This window comes from Giraffa tippelskirchi, chromosome 8 (assembly GCF_054371585.1).
Source record: "Giraffa tippelskirchi isolate mGirTip1 chromosome 8, T2T-mGirTip1v1.2.pri, whole genome shotgun sequence".
In the NCBI taxonomy this organism is placed as follows: domain Eukaryota; kingdom Metazoa; phylum Chordata; class Mammalia; order Artiodactyla; family Giraffidae; genus Giraffa; species Giraffa tippelskirchi.
The window spans coordinates 139,164,932-139,185,191 of NC_137282.1; the positions used below are offsets into that span (position 1 = coordinate 139,164,932).

The 20,260-nt window shown below is 39.6% G+C and overlaps 2 long non-coding RNA genes across 2 annotated transcripts in view; one reads left to right on the top strand and one right to left on the bottom strand.

The window, feature by feature from the left end:
• LOC145518736 (uncharacterized) overlaps positions 1-20,260 on the top strand; it is a 208,489-nt gene that overhangs the window by 82,142 nt on the left and 106,087 nt on the right. The window lies entirely within an intron of this gene.
• Positions 1-20,260, bottom strand: part of LOC145518737 (uncharacterized) — a 49,245-nt gene that overhangs the window by 13,690 nt on the left and 15,295 nt on the right. Inside the window, exon 2 of the long non-coding RNA XR_014063238.1 lies at positions 18,766-18,872. This is a non-coding gene — a long non-coding RNA (uncharacterized LOC145518737). The remainder of the gene's footprint in view (positions 1-18,765; positions 18,873-20,260) is intronic.

Genomic DNA, 20,260 nt, shown 5'->3' on the forward strand with positions numbered 1-20,260 from the left:
CTGGCAAGTGAGCTCTACCCCGGGTCATGGCCTAGGCAGCGGCTCAGGCCTGCCTTCATTGCGTCCCTTCATTCAGTATGGCGTTGCAGGCCTGTCAGTTTCTTATAGTTACACATACAATTACCATAAGACCCAGGAGTCTCACTCTTAGGGTAGGTATATAGGCAAGAGGAATTAAAGCGTATACATATGTCCACAAAAAGACATATATGCAAATGTTGATAACAGTGTCATTTATAGTAACCTCAAATTGAAAATGACTCAATTGTCCATCAGTGGGACATAAACTATATAAGCAAGTGGTGATTAATTCATACAATGGAATAGTACTCAGCAATTTAAAGAAATGAGCAACTAATAAATGCAACAACCTCTATAAATCTCAAAAGCTTTATGCTAAGTAAAAGGAATCAGATAATAAAAAGTTCCATATTGTATTATTTCATTAATTCATTATAGGAGAGGCAAAAGTGTAGGAAAAGAAAATGGATCAGTGGTTGCCAGAGTCTAGAGTGGGAGAGGGGTCAACTGCAAAAGGGGCTGAGGAAACTTTTTGAGAGTTGGACTTATAGTTTATATTGTTATGCACCTATAAAGACTGGATTTTATTGTATGTAACTAAATTCAATATACCTGACAAGAAATATACGTGGTATGGGAGGCGTTATATTTCCTGGCTTCAGTTTCCTCATCTGTAATGTGGGTCTGTTAATAAGACCCATCAAAGAGGGTTATTTGGGGGATGAATTGAGGTAATATATGTAGAGGGGCTTAGAACAGTGTCTGGCATATAGAGTAAGTACTCAATATATGGTTTGATATCTTAGTTGTGATTGTTTATGGTTTTTCTTTGTTCTGCTTACTATGGTTTTAGTTGTCAACTTACTGTAGTTCCCCATAATATCTTATTTGGAATAAAAGGAGTTTACTGCCAACAAGAACACAGTTTGTTTGTAATCGTATCTAAACAATGATCTTCTAGACAGGGTGGGTATATGTGTCTTGGCAGTTGTGAGATATTGGGTAGGCAGAATGTGGGAGCCTTCCTGAAGCCTTCAGGACACTGGACCCTTCTCTGGGCTTTGCCTTATATAAGATTTTTCTGCATTAGCTTGTGATCATAGAGGCAAAGGGCTTGTTTGAGAAAAAAAAAAAAAGAAAAAAAACCTACTTGGATTTAGAAGGAGAGTTTCTCAGTGGGCTGTTTCATTCTGAGATTAAAGTTTAAAATCTCAGTGTTCTGACTTAGAAGTAAATTTCTGCATCGCTTTTGGTTACTCCAGCACGGATAAGTCTCATTCTACACAATATATTTGTGTGTGTGTGTGTGTGTGTGTGTGTGTGTATTTACATTATTGTTATTTTCTACCTTTCTAGAAAGTCTAATTTGTTTGTTGTTGTTGCTCAGTCGCTAAGTTGTATGCAACTTTTGGCTCCTCCAGGGACTGCAGCATGCTAGGCTCCTCTGTCCTCCACTATCTCCAGGAGCGGGCTCAAATTCATGTCCACTGAGTCGGTTAATAAAGCAGACAATTAACTTATGCCTCTCCTTTGCTTATATTGATCCAAGATTATTTGTAGGCAGTTTTCTATTACTTTAAAATTTTTGTTTTGAAATAATTTTATGCTTAGAGAAAAGCTGCAAAAAAGTACAGAGTTCTTGTATACCCTTCATGCTGCCTCTCTTCGTATTAATATTATAATCCTATAACCATAGGACAGTTAAGAAAACTAGGAGAGTAACAGTGGTAGGATACAAAGCTCTTAGCTTATCTACAGACCTTGTTTACGTTTCACTACTTTCCCACAATGTCCTTTTTCTCTGGTCTGGGATCCTGTCCTGGATTCCATGTTGTGTTAGAGGTAGTCATAGTTTCTTTGTCTCCTCTGATCTGTGAGAGTTCCTCAGTCTTCCTTTGTCTTCCACGAACTTGACACTTTTGAAGAGTATTGATTATTTCATAGAAGTTCCCTGAGTTTGAATTTGTCTGATGTGTTGTGACTCTTGCGTAAACTCAGGTTAAATGCTTGTGGTCAAGAATACCACTGGAAGAAAGCAGTGCCCTTCCCTGTTCATCACAGGAAGAGCACAAGATATTGATGTGTCTTATTATTGGTGACGCTGACCTTGACTTTGTTAAAGTAATGTCTGTCAGGTTTATCCACTCTTTTCCTTTTGTAATTAATAAATAGCTTTGAGGGAGATATTTTAGAAATATTCAGATATCTTGTCCTCATAATACAGTACTTCCTTCTATTAAATTCTATAAAGGAAATCATCATTTTACCTTGATACTTAGCCAAATGGCTCAGAGAAAAGAATTTGGATCTAAAAGCCTGGACACAGGTGCCCAAGAGTTGGGTGTGTGGCTAATCGTAGCAGTTGAGTCCTTCTGAATAGGCCTGATCCTCAAGGCTGAATGAGGAGAGGAAGTAGGCTGACATGCGCATTGTAGGTGTCTGAGACAGCTGCTGGATTCAGTCACATTCACAGCAGATTTCTGGAACTTATATCATAGAGCCCCTGCTGCCACTCTTTGGGATTCTGACTGACCCCACCTCCAAGCCATTCCACACTGGAGTTTGTGAGGATTTCAGCTCAGCATCCCGAGGGTGTTTATTTCCTAGTTTCTCAGAGGGAAGCCACCGTGTGTCTACCCTGGCCCCCCTCTCCAATCAGAGAGTCAGCTATCTCCACAGATGCCCATGTAAATCATCTTTAGTAGAACAATGAGAATCTGGGGAAAACCCCTCCTAGGGAAACGAGTGCCATTTCATTATAGGAGAGAAAAAAACAGTCCTTCAAATCTGGTTCATCTCACAGTCTAAATGCAAGTTCTTAATTAAAAGCCAACAGAGATTTCTAAAGTTGGAGAAAAACTGGAGCAACAACTTTTAAAATTATCCTGTGGGCTTTTCTTCCTTCTTAGTCTCTTAAAGGGAAAAAGGCTAATAACCATTCAGTGGGAAATTGCTGTTCCTTCAGAACAAGGAAGTGAATGAGAATGAAAAGTGGCATCCCAGGGGGATGGGGAGTCATCCTGTAATTAGACTGGGCACCACGTCGAGAGGCAGCAAAAAATTACTGGAATGGATCAATGAGGAATTATCCTATTAGACCTTGATGCTTTATTCTAATTTACAGTTTCTGAAGGAATAAGCAAAAGGCCATGCCTTACACTTTTGTGTTTCTCTGTAGAACCTGAAACAGTCCTGAGCATGAAGTAAGAACCAGGGGATCCATGTTTATCCACTTGAGGATTCTGTAGGTCAGAGTTTATGGCATTTTTGTAAGCTGTGGTTTTTGTTTGACTGCATCAGTGCTGAATGGTGGCCACAATTGTAGATTCTTTATGTCCGGGGTTTCTCTACCTTGCACTATTGGCATTTTAAGCCAGATAGTTCTTTGTTGTGGGGACTACCTTGTGCATTATAGATTTTAGCACCATTATGCACTAGAATACCAGTAGCACCTCTAAGTTGTGACAATCAAATATGTCTCCAGACATTTCCAGATGTTCAGGGGGGAGGAATCACTTTGATTTGAGAACGATGGCTTTATTTCGTTATACTACGGTCACACGGCAAATACATGGTAGAATTGAGACCAGAATCCAGAAAGTCTGAGCCCCAACCTTCAGTAATTTCCATGACATAAGCCTACTCATTGCATTGTCAAGGACATGGATAAGAACATCATGTTGGGAGCACTGATATAATCAGCATGGATTTAAAAAAAGTGGATTCTGTGCACGAGTCAGGTTAATAGTGGCACGGAGGCCACGTTAAAGAATGAAGACATTCTGTCCATTTTGCAGGAGGACCCCCTGATCACAGAGCCATGCAGTGATCTACCTAGAGATTTGGCTTTGCCTCCTTCTGAGTACTAGCAGAGGTCTGGGGCAGTTCTGAATCTGAATCTCTTTCCCTAATTTACATACCGCCTCCATTTTAGCAATACAGAAGGGAAATGAATAAAAACAATTATCCTCAAAGACATTCAGTCTGGTCTTGACTTGTTAAGAACGATAAAAGTCAGCAGTTAGAAACATTTAATACAGCCGAACAAACCATAGAGTCTCAAACAGCTTCATCTGGTGCATTTCCTCTCAGTGGCAAATAAAAGGAAGACTATAATTAGGGCATGATTCTGTTCAAGCTATCCAATAAAAGCTTTTAAAAATGATTCCCCACATAGAAAGCAATGTAAGGAACAAAGGAATCTTGCATGGCTTATTATTTGTCTATTAGTATTACTATGTGATAATCTCTACTTTTTGTATTTTAAACCAAAGGGAAACAGTAAAATGCTCACGTGATTTCTTAAGTGTATTTTTGACAACACATTTAAAGTGCACTGGATTCTCTATTTTGAAAGCCAGTTCTCAGGTTTTCAGTTATCAATAAGAGTTTCTTAAACTCCATGGTATTTTCCACGTCTGGATAGTGCACAAAGTTTGGTTGAAATATCTGTCCCCATTACATTCTGGAAATTGAAAGTAGAGTGAGGAGAGAAATCAGTGACCTTCAGTCTTCAATGTGCACACAAATCACCTGGGGGAGCTTATTAAAGTGAGTTTCTGACTCAGTAGGTCTGGAGTAGGGCATGATATTCTGCATTTCTGAGAAGTTTCCAGTTGATGCTGATGTTACTAAATTCAAAGTGTGGTCTCCTTTAAGCTCAGAGAGCTATACTTTTCTTAAATGTGTGGTGTAGCAACCACTGAGGATGTTTATGTGTCTGGTGCTTAAGTGCATCGCCGTGTGCTATTCCTGATGCTTGCAAAATAATGTTTGCGTGCGGAGACATGGGTAGAGATAGGCGCCCACTGTTGTGCACCTCTGACAAGTGTCTGAACCGCTCAGGAGACCATTTGCCCTCCGGCATTGGCTGTTACCCTCTGCTTCCACTGTGACATCCATAACTCCCATTGCTTACTCAGGTTATATGACTCCCAGAGACTCTTCCGATTGGGGTCTTTGGCCCAACCCTGTACTAGTCATGTAGTCCTTTGAGGACACTCCTAGTCATTCTCTCTGAACCAGATGCAGTGTGAGGCAGAAATAAGAGTAAGTAGAGTCCTGTTGTCCTATTTCCCATGAACGTGTGAAGGCCTTCGCTCTGCAGGTTCGCTCATGGTTTACAGGGACTAGGTCAGTGCAAATAAATCTTTCTGCAGTGATGGAATTTTCTGTTTCTCTGCCATCCAATTGTTAGTCATTAGTCACATGGGGTTCTTGAAAACTTGAAATGTAGCTTGTGTGACTGAAGAATTTGAATTTGAATTATGTTTAAATAAAATTTAGGGCTTCCCTGGTGGCTTAGCTGGTAAAGAATCTGCCTACAATGCAGGAGACCTGGGTTCAATCCCTGGGTTGGGAAAAAGGGAACAGCTACCCACTTCAGTATTCTGGCCTGGGGAATTCCATGAACTGTATAGTCCATGGGGTCACAAAGAGTCAGACAGGACTGAGTGACTTTCACTTGCACTTTCTTAATAAAATTTAAAGTTAAATACTACATGTGACCAGTGTTTACCTATGGAACAGCACAGCTAGATGCACTTCTCAAGAGATATGTACACTGATAGGGAAAGAGCAGGAAGTGGTTGGATTAAACCAAGACTAAACTACTTTTGACCTGGCTTTCTAATATATCAAGGTTGTGAATTGACCTGGGGAAATGTCTTAATTTCTCTGTTAATTTTTATACCTTTCTTTGAAATATATGAGAGACTGGGTATTTAATTTACATTGTAAAAGGATTTTTAATTTGTTGTATAAGAGATAAGTAGAAAATTTGGAAAATACTGTTATACAGAATGAACTTTAAAAGTCATTCATAATCCCACATAATCCCCATAATCCCACATCTAAAAATAACCACATTGAACAACACACGGTAAACATTTTCATGACTAGTCTTCCAGTTCTCTTTGTGTGTATCTTACATAATGATCTATAGATAAATGTATAGATCTATAAATCTATACACAAGTAAACACTACATAAAGGAAATATAATTTAGATATAGTATATTTTCGGGAGGGGTCATAGTGACACAGTACTGGGGAACATGAATCCCCAGATGCTACTGGAGGGGAGAGATAGGGCAATTTACTTCCTTTTTTTTTTTTGAAAAATGGAGCTTTGCTTTGCATGTTGCATATGATCAACCCATGAAACTCTTTTGTAGGCATCAAAGAAATGGTGTCTGTTAGTGACTGATCAAAACTCATGGGCTAACAGACGGACTGTAATCTAGGAGCCCTGGATGAGCACTTAGACATCTGAGTTGCTGTCAGTATCACTGGCAAATAACAGATGGAAATGGGACAGAAAGTAGACCCAGCAAACTCCAGGATAAAGTCTTCATCGTGTAGTGTTAAGTGCTAAACAAGATGTTCTCTAGTTAGTAGAGTTGTTTTCCTAAATGCTCTTATGTTACTGCTTAAGCAACCCCTGCCTTTGTTCTGGGCTATGAAAGGGAAAGAACATTCTCTTGAGGGTCAAGATGGGCATGTTCTGGGGGCAGCTGAGTGGAAGGGGTAAGGTCCTTTGCACAATGAACTTGGAAACCTGGAATTTAAGTTTTTAAAATCTGATGACATGCAAGTCATTTTAAGGAGTATAGATAACTTTTTGCAGGAAGGGGAAAGGAAGAAGTGGAGGAGAGAGGCTGCAGAGGTCAAAGTATAAATGGGAGATTCACCCAGAAAGCTTGTGCAACAGAAGCTCCCTAAATGTAGCTCTGTTTCTACTTTAGGTCATGTGCAGTGTTGAGAGCATGTGCAACATTAAGTGCTTAATCAATCTGAAAGCACTATCATAATAACAGCTAGAAATAGTGCTTTTATTCTTTCCTGGCTGCTTCTCAGACTCACATTGAATGACAAGTTCAAAGTTTATGAACTCCAGCAAGACAAACTTAGACTTTTTCCCTTGTATTCTGTGAAAGCTTTTTATTGTCCTCCTTGCCACCTAAGCCAGAAGCACAAATAAAGATGCAAAGAACTGATGACCCTGCTCATGAATTACCAAAGGATTCTTCCTTCTTGAATTTTCTGTCCTCTTTCTGACCAAGTCCCTGCTTTATTTAAACTTACGGCTTCAGCGGTATTTTCAGTCTGGAGTGCTGGCTTTGCTGTTTGGTAATATCTTGTGGAAAAACGTGATCATTCAGAACATAGATTCTGGAGTTACACTGCTGTGTTCAAATACTGGCTCCACTGTTACTTGAATACATTTCTAAGCAGCTGTGTGTCTCAGTTTCCTTTAATGTAGCCTGGAAATAGCAATAATACTATTACCTGTTATTAGTATCTGTCATGGACTAGAGATAGGTGTTCCAACCTCATAAAGTTGTTGTGAGGCTGAAATTAGTCCATCCTTGTAAAATGCTTATCACAGTGACCAGTGCAGTAAACATTCTTTATCTTTTAAAAAATATTTGTTTATTTATTTGGCTATGTCGGGTCTTCTTTTCTTTTTTTTTTAATCATTTTATTTACTTATTTACTTTGGGCTGTGCTGGGTCTTTGTGGCTGTGCTTGAGTTTTCTCTAGTTGTGGTGAGTGGGCTTCTCATTGTGGGTGCCCTCTCTTGTTGCAGAGCACGGGCCCTAGGGCTTGCAGGCTTCAGTAGTTGCAGTGACTCCTGAGCTCTAGAGCACAGGCTCAATGCTTGTGACTCCACAGCATGTGGGATCTTCCCAGGTCAGGGATTGAACCGATATCTCTTGCATTGGCAGGCGGATTCTTTACCACTAAAGGAAGTGGTAAAGGAAGCCCATAGTAAACATTCCAAAGCATCTCAGCACAAAGTACTTAAAAATGTCTGGTGCACACTGGACATTTCACCCATGGTAGGCTCGGTTTTCCTGGAGAAATGTTTGCCTGTCAGAGGGGAGGGGATTTTTTCCTTTAGAATGCTGCCTGCAGCTTGTGCCTGGCATGATGCATGCACTCCAGCAGCTAAGATCTAAACTACACAGTAGAAAAGACTAGTCTTTGAACTAGAGCAGAATTGTAACTCTATTAATTTTAACACATATTTGAAGGCTTATAAGGAGAGATGAAGGGCCCTGAGTTTAGAGTCAGATAAACTTGGTCTAGATCTCAGCTTTATCATTCACCAGCTGTGTGACCTTGGACAAGTTACGTAACATTTCTATCTTCAGGTGTCTTATTTGTGCACTGAATACATTTCTTCCAACCTCACAGAGTTGTTGTGAATCAGAAATCAGAGAATCCTGGTAAAGTGCACATTTATAGTGACCCACATATAACATATTCTCAAATATCTATTAGTAAAAGTTGGATACCTTTGTCATTTTTATTTTTCTCAAGAGAAATTAGATAGCCAAGCTCAGAAAGAGCATTTTTCTCTGAAGAATATTCATTTATAGTTTGAATGACACCTACCAAAATCAGATTCCAAACTAGTACCCCCTGCTGCAATATTCAATTCTGGGCATACAGTGGGGGCTTGATTTTAAAAAGGTATGTATACATATAAAATATACATGTGTGTGCGTGCAAATATATGAATGTATATACACACATATGCCTCACTTACATAGCACTTACTCTGTGTCAGATATAGTTCTAAGTGCTTAAAGTATTAATTCATTTAATTTTGATATTAACTTCCATGATGTAGTACTATTATTATCATCACCATTTACAGATAGAAAACTGAGGCAGAGAGAGGTCAAGTAACTTTTCAGGCTCTCAGAGCTACTAGGCAGAGAAGCTGGGATTTGCACTCAGGGGTTCAAGGGACTCAGGAATTTGTGCTCTGACCCACTGCACTGTGCTACCTATAAGTATGGCAGTCCTGACTCAGAGTCACAGGTGAGGCCACGTAAATTCCTCTTTACATCCTTCATTTTCCTCTGAATCTAGAGATCAGACAACCAGATACAAAGGAAGTATTTCTTTTTAAAGGCCCTTCTTTTTCCTCCCTCCCCCGCCATCCTCTCCGTCTCCTCCAGTTCTTCCGTCAGGCCATTCCATTCTGTAAGTCCCCTTATGGGTTGCTGCTGTCGCGCTCGGGACACAGTATAATTCAACATGACACATGGTGAGCAGAGATGTGTAGAAATACCTGAAACTATTAGAGCCAAACAGCTTTCTGTTCAAGTTTTTTATGGCCGCATAAATATTCTCCTAGCTGGCTGGAGTCCGTGAGGTATAAATACTCCATTAGAGAATATATCCATGGCAGCAGCATGGCCCTCTGGGTCTTGTCCAAGAGCCCAAGAAAATGCAAGGGTCAGGTGGCATCTGGTTTCTCGGTATTTAAACAGTCTTCTCCAGTTTCCAGCGTATAGTGGCATGATTAACAAGGTCCATTTGACTTATTTCTTCCTCTGAAGAAATCTCAAGGATTATTATTGTTGAGATTCTTACTATGTATTGTAGAGCTCTTACTATGTGCCCAGCCCTGGGGCAGATACTATGGTAGGAACAGGTAAAAAGTTAAAATGCCACATCCCCATGTCGTGAATATTCAGATACTCACACAGGAGCTGTCTAAAATATAAAGTGGACTTGGATGAAGTGAGGGACCTCACTCATCCTGAGATAACTTTTCTATCAGCCATGAAGATTCAAGACAGAAAGCATTCATTATTTATTTTCATTTGACCAACTTTTGCTTTCTAAAATAACAAACCACATCTCAAAAATGCAGACCAGAAAAAAAAAAAATTGTCTTGACTGTCTCATTCTCTTTTTTTTAACCATGTTTTTTTGAAAAGGCAGAGCTTATCCCCGAAATCACTCTGGATTGCTGGGGATACCATATTCTTGATTTCTTAAGCATGAGTATTTTCTCAGCAGGGGTAACTTGAGAGGAAGGATGGGGGTCAAGGGTGTTCAGGCCAAGCAAGTCTGCATCATCAGCTTGTCCATGGATTTGCTGGATCCACTCATCCTTGCTCACCCTCTGCCCCCAGCTGTGCCAGCCACTCCAGGAAGGCGGGAGCAGGGTGGCTGCACACAGCTGGGCATGGTATGCAGGCAAATGAGGCAAACCCCCAGCCCTGCCAGAAGGACAGAAAGAGCACACCTTGGTCCTCTCCAGTCCATCCACAGGCCAGAGCATTAAGGTCAGTGTTTCCGTGGCCTATGGGGCTTCTCTGGTGGCTCAGATGGTAAAGAATCTGCCTGCAATGTGGGAGACCCAGGTTTGATCCCTGGGTTGGAAAGATCCACTGGAGAAGGGCAAGGCAACCCACTCCAGTATTCTTGCCTGGAAAATCCCATGAACAGAGGAGCCTGGCGGGCTACAGTCCATGGGGTGGCAAAGAGTCAAACACTACTGAGTGACTAACACTTTCACTTTCTGTGGCCTATACAACATCCCAGTGAGATGGGAAGAGAGGAGGCAATTGGCCTTGTCACTGTTTCAAGGGCCAGAGAGTAGGCACGGAGGGAGGCCACAGCTGCAGAGGGAGAGATGAAGGGCAGCCTCTCCCCACTGACGTTCCACAGGCTTCCTGTTTGCCTGGGCTTCCCTGGACTTGGCTGGTCATCAGTGTCTCCTTAGGTGAGGGGTAAATACCCAAATTCCAAGGCTCCCCTCTTGCTCAGAGATTCTGATGAAGTAAGTCTAGGTACTAGGAATGATATTTTTGACCAGCCTCCAGCATGATTCTAAAGAGTAACTCTATATTAAACTACTCCCCAGCTCTCTCCATAGTTATTATGAGATGGGAAAGAAAAGTCCCCGTTTAACAAACTGATCAAAACCACAGTCAGGCAGGTGTTACCCTGTTGGCATGCAGTGCAGTTGAGTCTTAAGCAGAAGACAACTTTTGGATAAATAGCTTTTGAGAGGAAGTGGTCCAGCCTTTCCTAAGTAGCTGACACGGGGCCTGCCAAGGTGTGATCCGAGGAATGAAACATGAGACCTTTACCCATCAAACGTTCATTTTGGTCATAGATATTGAACATGTCTTTGCTCCTCACAGCTCTCTAGGCTGTGTTCCACGAGGTCTTAAAGTCTCTGGGGGTACTTCAGTGTGAGAGGGATGCCAAATTCATCACACGAGGGAGTATTCTTTAGCTATGGAATGTCTTGGTCTCATGAGAATTCGGTCTGTTTTCAGGAAATTGTGTGGGAATGGCATACATATATCAGGCTTGGCAGAAGCCTTACCCTCATTCTGATGTTGAATCATTTCAGGGAGAGATTTGCTAAATTTTGCTTCAGGAGGTAGGCAAGCCACTAGATCAAAGGATGAGAACTCACAGAAATTAATTTGAATAAACTCATTTTCTTATATCCCCCATTTTGTTCAGTAAATCATCAACTAAGCCTTATCCATAACAAGGAATAGGAATAGCGTGGATAACTAAAACACACACATAATCACTACTCTTCATTTTGCCCTGAAACTCACAAGAGCCCAGCTTTGTTTAGTAGAAAATCAGATAAACTAGTTTAACTTCTTTCCCTTTCCTTGCCATTGTCTTCCTGAGGAAACATTCCTTTAAAAAATGTATTTCTTTGAAAGGGAAGGGAGGAAGGAAAGGTGGAATTTTATCATCCACTTGGAAATACATAAAAATTCAGTTATATAGTAGTCTCTGTGGATGATTCCAAGATCCAGGTGGACATACTGACATATTTGATCATCCCAGGAGCAGCCTGCAAAACCAGAATTTCCAGGTGTAGGTAAAACTACAATGATATGCTTAAGTGAAGAAAGATCCCAGCCCTCGGTTAATTCAGCTCTGCTGTGTATATACATAGACATGTCTAAGATTTTGCAAAATGTTTACAAATAAATACTTCAGGGAGAGAATAGGAGCTCTTTGCCTAGATGTGTTATGGAAAGGCCTGCGTGTGTATGACTTGCACACTCTTTGCAGTCAGCACTCGGGGAGGAATCCCAGTGCTGGACTCTCATCTTCAATGGCTGTCTCCACACTTAGGTGGTGTGACGATGAACCGGGTCCAGCCTTTGCCCTGTTTCACCACATGAATTAGGAAGAATATACAGAGTATTACTGGAGTGAATTCAGCTCTGACTGTAATTTTTTTTTTGCTTCCCTCCTGATGCCAGAGTTCAAATGATTTTCCTCCCAGCTTGCCTCCCAGTTCTTTAAAAATGATTTTTTGCCAGTTTCATGGTTTTCACTGTACAGGAAGACTTTCCTAATTCATTTCATGACTAACCCTCATTGGATGGCAGAAGTTTGTTAACATTTTAGCTTCTAAATCACGTTAGCCCCTGTCCCCAAATTCCTCTTATTCTAAATCCCTGGAAACTGTTGCTTTGAATGAGTGATGCCTTCTTTCCTAACTTTTTACTGTCAGCAGATCCTGGATGGGGAATTTAAACAGTCAGTAAATACATCTGAAGGAAATTTGAGTTGGAACTAAATTTTGTTTAATAGTAATACAGTGTTGGATTTATCAGGATAAAGAATTTGAAAATGCATCATACTAATGGGATTGGAGGTATAAAATGGTCATCAGAAGGCTTCATACCAAATTTTCGGGGCAACATTGATTTGAGGTACTTCTCATTAGACCTGCAGGGATTTGTAAAAATAAAATTTGTTTACATAATGTAAATATACATTTGCTGTTCCTCTTCGACCATCAGAGCCAACAAAATGTCTCATAAACTCAGACTTCTCAAGTTTTCATGATTTCTTTTTGCATTTGTTTCCCCCCTTTAAAAAATCTCCATAAATATACTTTATCTTCTGAGCACCTCTTCTTCAGACTCTGACAATAGTCTTATGCTTTTGTAAAGATTCTTTACCCCTAAGAGTATAAATGGTTTCCCTGCTCAGATCTTTCTTTTTAACAAAGCACACAAGTGCTTTCTTTGAAACTAGCCTTACTCCACTCCCTGCCTTCTCTCTTGTAGTTTTGGTGAGCTGACTCCCACTGTATATACCATGTGGTATATACAGAAAGATTGGATATTCCCATGACTCTTCCTCCCCACACAATTATGTTAATAGGTGCCACCTCCTCTCCTAGGAGAATGTTGGTTTTGGTATGTAGTTTAGCATAGAAGCATGACATGGAAGATAAGTGTAACATAGCTTTGCTGTATTCTAGTTACTCTATTTTTTGCACCCTCTCAAAGGTTTTAATGTTTTTATCCTCAGCCTTCTTCTCTGTAAACTTCTTCTCCCTTGTTGTGCTCACATATTTAAGGCTAAAATCAATATCTCCAGGCCTTCTCTCTTTTCATGAGGTTGATTCAACAAATGCTTACTGACTCTGGGTTAGACTCTGTTAATGGTAAAATGAATGGTAGCAATGCATAGAACAGATGGAATTCCAGCTTTCATAGAGCTCGCACTTTTAGACAGAAAAGACAATGAACAGAAAAGTGTGAAGTGACGAGTGCAATGGAGACTGTAGAGTAGAGTAGGGACAGTAGGAAGTGAAAGAAATGCTGTATTTTTAAGGTGATGAAGGAAAGTCTCTCTGATGACACCGGAGCAGAGACCTGAAGAAAATGAAAGGGTACTGATAATGTGGCTTCCTTTGTGGCTCAGACAATAAAAAGTCTGCCTGCAGTGCAGGAGACCTGGGTTTGATCCCTGGGTCAGGAAGATCCACTAAGAGGAAATAGCAACCCACTCCAGTATTCTTGCCTGGAAAATCCCATGGATGGAGGAGCCTGGTGGGCTACAGTCCATGGGGTTGCAAAGAGTCGGACACGACTGAGCGACTAAACTTTCACTTTTCACTGATCATGTGGCTGTGGGGGGATGGTGGTCCAGGCAGAATGAAGAGCAGGTGCAAAGACCCTAAGGTGGGAGTGGACTGGAGGGGTCCTAGGAAGAACCAAGAGGCTGGTATGGCAGGACAGTATTGAGTAAGGGAAAGGAAGACAGGAAGAGAGGCCAGACAGTAAGCAGGGGACAGATTTTGAGCAATGAGTAGAACTTTGGATTTTATAGTGAATGAGATTGGAGTGTTTTGAGGAAATTAGTGACATAGCCTGACTTGTTTAAAAAGTATCATCAATACTGTATGGATAATAGATGACTGAGATTAAGGGAGAAGTAGGGAGAACTGTTAGGAGAATATCTTGGTGACACAGGTGAGAGGTGATGGTGTCTTGGTCTGGGGCGGTAGTAGCTACAAAGGCAGGGAGAAGTGTCTGCAGGTATACTTTGAAGGTAAAGCCAACAGGACCTGCTCAAGGAACAATGTCAACGATGATACAAATGTTTAAGAACAAGGAGAAAAAGGTTGATGACATTGGGTGCGTGGAGAAGTTCAGGTTTTTATAAGTTAAATTTGAGATACTCATGTCCAGGTAGCAAGTTAGTTGTATGAGTGTTCAGCTCAAGCATGGAAGTATAAATTTGGAGATATTTGATCTTTTTAGACATGAAAATGAATCGATCATCTAGGCACAGAGAACAAAGAGGTCAGAAGAATGAGTACCTGGGCCCTCAAACATTTAATCTAGAGGTTAGGAAGATAGGAAAAACTAGCAAAGGAGACTGAGAAAGAATGGTAAGTAAGTAGAAATAGAATTGAAAGAAAATGTTCCAAAAGCCAAGAGAAGAAAGTATTTAAGATTCAGGGAGTAATCAAGGATATCAAATGAAATAATGATAAATAAGATGAATGCCAAGAAATAACTATTGAATTGGACCACATGGAAGCTGTTAGTGTCACTGACAGAGATGTTCCCATAGAGCACTGGGAAAAGAAACCTTAGTAGAATTGGTCAGGAGAGACTGGGAAGAGAAGATGGACAGAACATTGTAAAGGACTTTTTTCTGTAAAGAGGAGATTTATAGGATGGTTGTGAAGTTCAGGGAGTTTTTTTTAAAACAAAAGATAGTAGAACATGTTTGTGTCTTGTGAGGGATGATCCGATGATGCCAGAGCAATGTACAGGTAGGTTGGGGTCAGATCTAGATCTGTCTTATAAAAAGGGTGGTTTCAGAGAAAACCACAGAATAAATGTAATGATTATAATCCATCCTAACAGAAGGCAGAGTAAATGGGTGCAGATACAGCTCAGTGCAGAGATTTCATGGTGAGAATATATGAAAAGGGGTACTGCCACCCTAATCTTCCAAAGACCTCTGACGCATAAGATGCTGAGTGCAATTCATCATCTGATCCCATCCTGACTGATGAGATTTTTTATTAAAAACACTGCTGTTTTGCTGACCTCTGAATCAGTAAATTTTTATTTCTGTTTCTTATTTATCTTTATTTTGTCACCTCATTATTTCTCATTTCTGCCCCCTTTTTACTAGCTATGGTGCTACAATTCCAGGTCAGTTGACTCAAGTATATATATTTAATAACTTTATTATTTCTTTTTAAGTGAAAAGCTCTACTTAGCATGTTTGTTCTTCACCATTTGACAATTTTCTCAGTAAACATATGTTCTCTGATCTACAATATTTTTTCTTGCTCTTTGGGTAGTTTCATAATGAATACCATCATCTTAATAGTTTTTCTTTTTGTCCAACCTTTAATAGTCTTTTTTGTATTATTACCATCTCTTGTTTCCTTTTTTTTTTTTTAGTATAGAGAGTCCTATATTTAGGTTCTCTGTACATCTTATCTACCTCACTTTGTCTGTATATGATTTTCTCAATCCCTCTCTTCTATTTATGCTTTCTCTCATTTGCTTATACTATTTCTATTTGCTCTGGTTCATCAAACACTTCTGTAGCTTGGAAAGTCTCTTTTGTTTGGTATAACCTTCACCTTGTGTCCTTCCAATGGATATTTTCTTTATATTATATTTTAGCATATTACCACTTCCCTGACATCTTGAGAGGAAGGCTTCTTTTTCTACTATCATTCTTCTTATCATAGTTGGAATTTTTTTCTTAGTCTAAACAGGACTTGGTTTATCCTTTTTTATTTATTCAGTAATTCAGGGATTTTGAGAAAGTAATATTAGCTATTACCATAGCATGATTAACAGAGAGGGTATCTTTCATTTTATATTATACAAGCCCTAAAATTTTATTATAAATAAATCTTATTTATTGTAACTGACCCATTTTTTCCAAGTTATTATTTTTTCAGACTGTTGGTATAGTTCACAACAAACAGTCATAAAACAGTTTCTTGTTATCTCAGTTTAGTTTTCTAGGCTGAGCTCATATCCAGGGTAATAAAGTTTTTGTAAGACTGGCATTTAGAGTAAGAGATAGGAAATAACCATGGAGGAAAGGCATTTGAGTCTCCTGTATTCCATCTTGGAGATATTATTTTTCCTACCCTAAGTCATGAAGTCAGTAGTGTTCTTCTAACTATGGTGCTCTAGTACAGAAGGAATTAACAGAGGAAATTTGAATGGATGGCATGTCTTCTGTACTTTATATATAGCATGAACTTTCATGCTAACAATAGAAATATACAGAGAAATGGAAAGAGCAGTAGAAATGCAGCTGATAAACTTCTGTAGCTAAAAGAGGACACCTGAATCATTGAGCAGTTATAGAGCTCATTGCTGTCCATCTATCACCATTGATATCTGGAATGAATGAGACGTGCATGGAACAGGAAGGAACAAGCCTGAAAGTCATACCTTAATACTTGACAAACAACTAACAAAAAACTTCTCAGGAATAATTTCTTGAGGGTGGATTTGTATTTACAGTCATGCATTATTCACAAATATTGTTGAGCACCATTAGTACAGTTATATTTAACTAGAGTAAATTCTATGTAATTCTTTTCCTAGTGTGTGCTCAGTTCTTCCTAATAAATGGTCTTTTCATTAAAAGTGGTCTTGCTTTAAATAAATGCTTTAAGATTAGCAGCAGGATGTGAACTGGATGAATATTTACTTATCATTTTCCTGATTAAATAGACCAGGAATTATCTTATGTCTAAAAAACATGTTTGATTGCTATTTTTGATATACATTCTTAAAATTGTGACTCTTACTGCTTTCTTATTCTTGTCCTGAACTGTCCAGCCATGAGAGTCTGTTGACACCAATTTTCAACACCATCCTTCTTTTCTGCAGGACTTATGCCACATCTATTTGTATGCCATGTGTCACTTTCGATCCTTAATCTTGTTTCTTGATCTCAAATTAAATCATTGTTTCATCCAGAGTGCCATCTTGAGCTTTAAGTTATTTTTATTATATATCCACCTTTGCATTGTGTTATCCTTGTATTTTTGAGAAATTTACTTAGTCTTGGGGTCTTCCTTTTCCAGACTCATTCTATTTGAAAAACAAAACAAAGGAAACTTCCTTCTCATTGATTTTCCCTTCTAAGACATTGGCTCCATGTTTCATGGATATGCTTTTCTCTGCCTTTATTTTTATCTTCTCCATTAATTTCTCTGGATCCCCCCTCCCTTTATTTCCTCCTAGGAACTGAATTGTCTCTTTTGATGAGTTTATACTCTCTTCTTTCCTCTGCAAGCACCACCTTTTCCTTGATGTTTGCTCACTGGTCCTCTCACCCATCTCCAGCGTTTCTGATTTCTCACTACAATAGGGGATTCCTATCTTCCTGAAATCTTTTGCTGAGCTGTAATTCCAGGAGACAAACAGCTTTCACTCTGGGTCTTACAATACAGGATGAGCTTTGCCAACTTTCTTTTGCCTGTGATTCTGTCTTGCACAGGTGGCATCCCAGTAAGTGTGTTCTCATGGACCAAATCGCTGTGGGCTTGTTGATCTGTTTATAACTTTTGTCCAGACTGCACACTGCTTGCAGGAAGACAGCTGCCCTAGTACATAGGCTCCCAGACCAGGTGCAGCAGAGGCCTACAGGTCCATTGGGCTGCCCAGAGAGCCACTTCAGGACATAGGGAAGGCCGAGGGGCACAGTGGGGGACCTCTGCTTATGGCACCAATGTGAACACTTCTTACATAACTGGGATTCTATGTAAGGCTTGCTTTGGAAAGCAATGGGTTTGCTGTTAATAACAAAATTTGGAAACTGTTGGTAAAGTGAGGGAGCATTGACCATGGAGACAGAAGGTTCTGTGCCTACCAGCTGGGCAGTCTTAAATCCTGTCATCTGTGAAGTGAATATTGCTGTATTTTATCCAACACACTTGGGAGAATTACATGAGATAGGGTGAGAATGCATGAATAACTGAAAAAGAATTTAAGGTATGAAATAAACCCCTTATGTCAATGTGCATATACCTCGAAAAACAATGTTTAATGAAAAAAAGTGAGTAGCAGAATGGTAGACACAATGCAATAACATTTATATTAATCTGAAGACAGAACAACAGTGATTATTGCTAGAGGCTTAGGGCTGGACATGAGGACAAAATGGACTTGAGACTGATATTAAAGGCTTATTTTTAAAATGAAGCAATAAAATCAAATATTAAAAATAGTTAGCATGTGTTTGATCTCTCTATATATACATATGTATCTCCTCTCTTTGTCTAGTCCCTAAAACTGTCTGTTCTAAATGAAACATTTAAGTAGAAGAGAAGATAACTAATTGATGTCTGCTTTTTAATGGCATGCTCATACATTGGAACATACTTAAACCAGTTCATACCCTCTGTTCTGCTCATTGTTTCATTACTGAAAACATGAAGGGAAGCTAGAATTCTGGAGAGTTTTACCATTTACTTTTTTTCAACCGCCTCATCCCTTTTCTCTACTCAGAAACAATCTCTAAAGTGAATTAATTTTTCACTGCCAGTTTGGAACACAGATCAAACTTCTTTCTTCCCAGGATTGAATGCCTGCATATCAGCCCTTTGAATTAACTAATCAGGGACTCCACTGCATAGCTTCCTACTCACCAGGATCCTGAGCATTGATCTTCCTCAAAGGGTTCTGCATGCTGCCTCCCTTCATGGAAATGGCATACAGCCAAGACTGTATTCTCTTTTCTTTCCTTCTTCTATTCCTAACCAGTAAGAAAGATAAGTTAAGAATATTTCCCATTTCCTTTGTTCTCTAAATCTCCCCAGTATTTTTTTCTTTGCTCTCTTCTTTGACTCTGTTTTGACTCATAATTAATTGCTCCTCGGAGTGTAATCCTTTGTAGCATAGAGTTGACATTACTTAGGAGATGAGAAAGAGGAATTTGGGGCTGGAGGCTGGAGATACAGGCTGGAATTGGCCCTTCCTCCTCCTATAAGGGTGTGATATGTCTTAGGCTCACACCTTTTGTCTCTTTGCCTGCTGCAGCACCATGGCATTTTCTTGGTGACTTCTCACAGAAGAGATGTTGTGTGCTTCCCATTAGTGGTAAGGGTGGGGCAGGCACAGATGATCCTCCTATTTCATAGGTTCTGAAGTGGATATGAAGAGACCTTCATCTCCACCTTTGATACAGCTGTGATTAAGGTTTGGGTCCCTGGGTGCCTAACTTCAGCCTCTTTCTACTGAACTTTTTGTGCTAACTAAGCAATCTTCCTCATCTTTGTTAGCTCCTGCTCCACTCAGCCTGAAACGTGAGGACGTTTTTCTCCAGCTGGACTCACTTTTTTGGTGATCACATTCCGTTCCACTTTAAATACCATCTATATGCTAATGAGTCCTCAATAGATATCTTTTGACCTGATCTCTCTCCTGAACTCATTTCATTTATCTTATTTACTAGACATTTATCAGAATATTTAACAGACATTTCAAATTTAGCTTAGTCCAAGGTTTCACTTCCCCTCCATCTCAAAACCAAACTCTTTTCAAGTTTTCTCAGTGTGACAATATCAGTCACCCACACAGCTAACTTTAGCTAAAAACCTTAGAGTCAATATCGACTCTTTTATCTAAACTATTACTATCAGTTGGTTGTGTTTGCCCTACTTTCAAAATACATCCCAAATTTGACCCCTTCTCACCATTCATTCTATCATAAACCACTCTTCTTTCATCTGTTTTCTTACAGAAGACTCCTAACTGGTTTGCTTGACCCCATTTTACTTTCTATAATCTATTTTTCCACAGCTACCAAGAGGGGTCCTTTTAATATAACAAAAAAGAAACAGACTTACAGATACAGAGAACAAACCAGTGGTTACCAGTGGAAAGAGGGAAGGACAAGGGGTAAGAGAGGGTTAAGGAATTAAGATGTACAAACTGCTATGTGTAAAATAAATAAGCTACAAGGATATATTATTGTATAGCATGTGGAATATAGCCAATATTTTATACTAACTGTAAATGGAGTATAACCTTTAAAAATTGTGAATCACTACATTGTACACCTGAAACATATGATACTCGAAGTCAACTAAACTAAGAGCATGGGATCTGGTCCCATCAGTTCATGGCAAATAGATGGGGAAA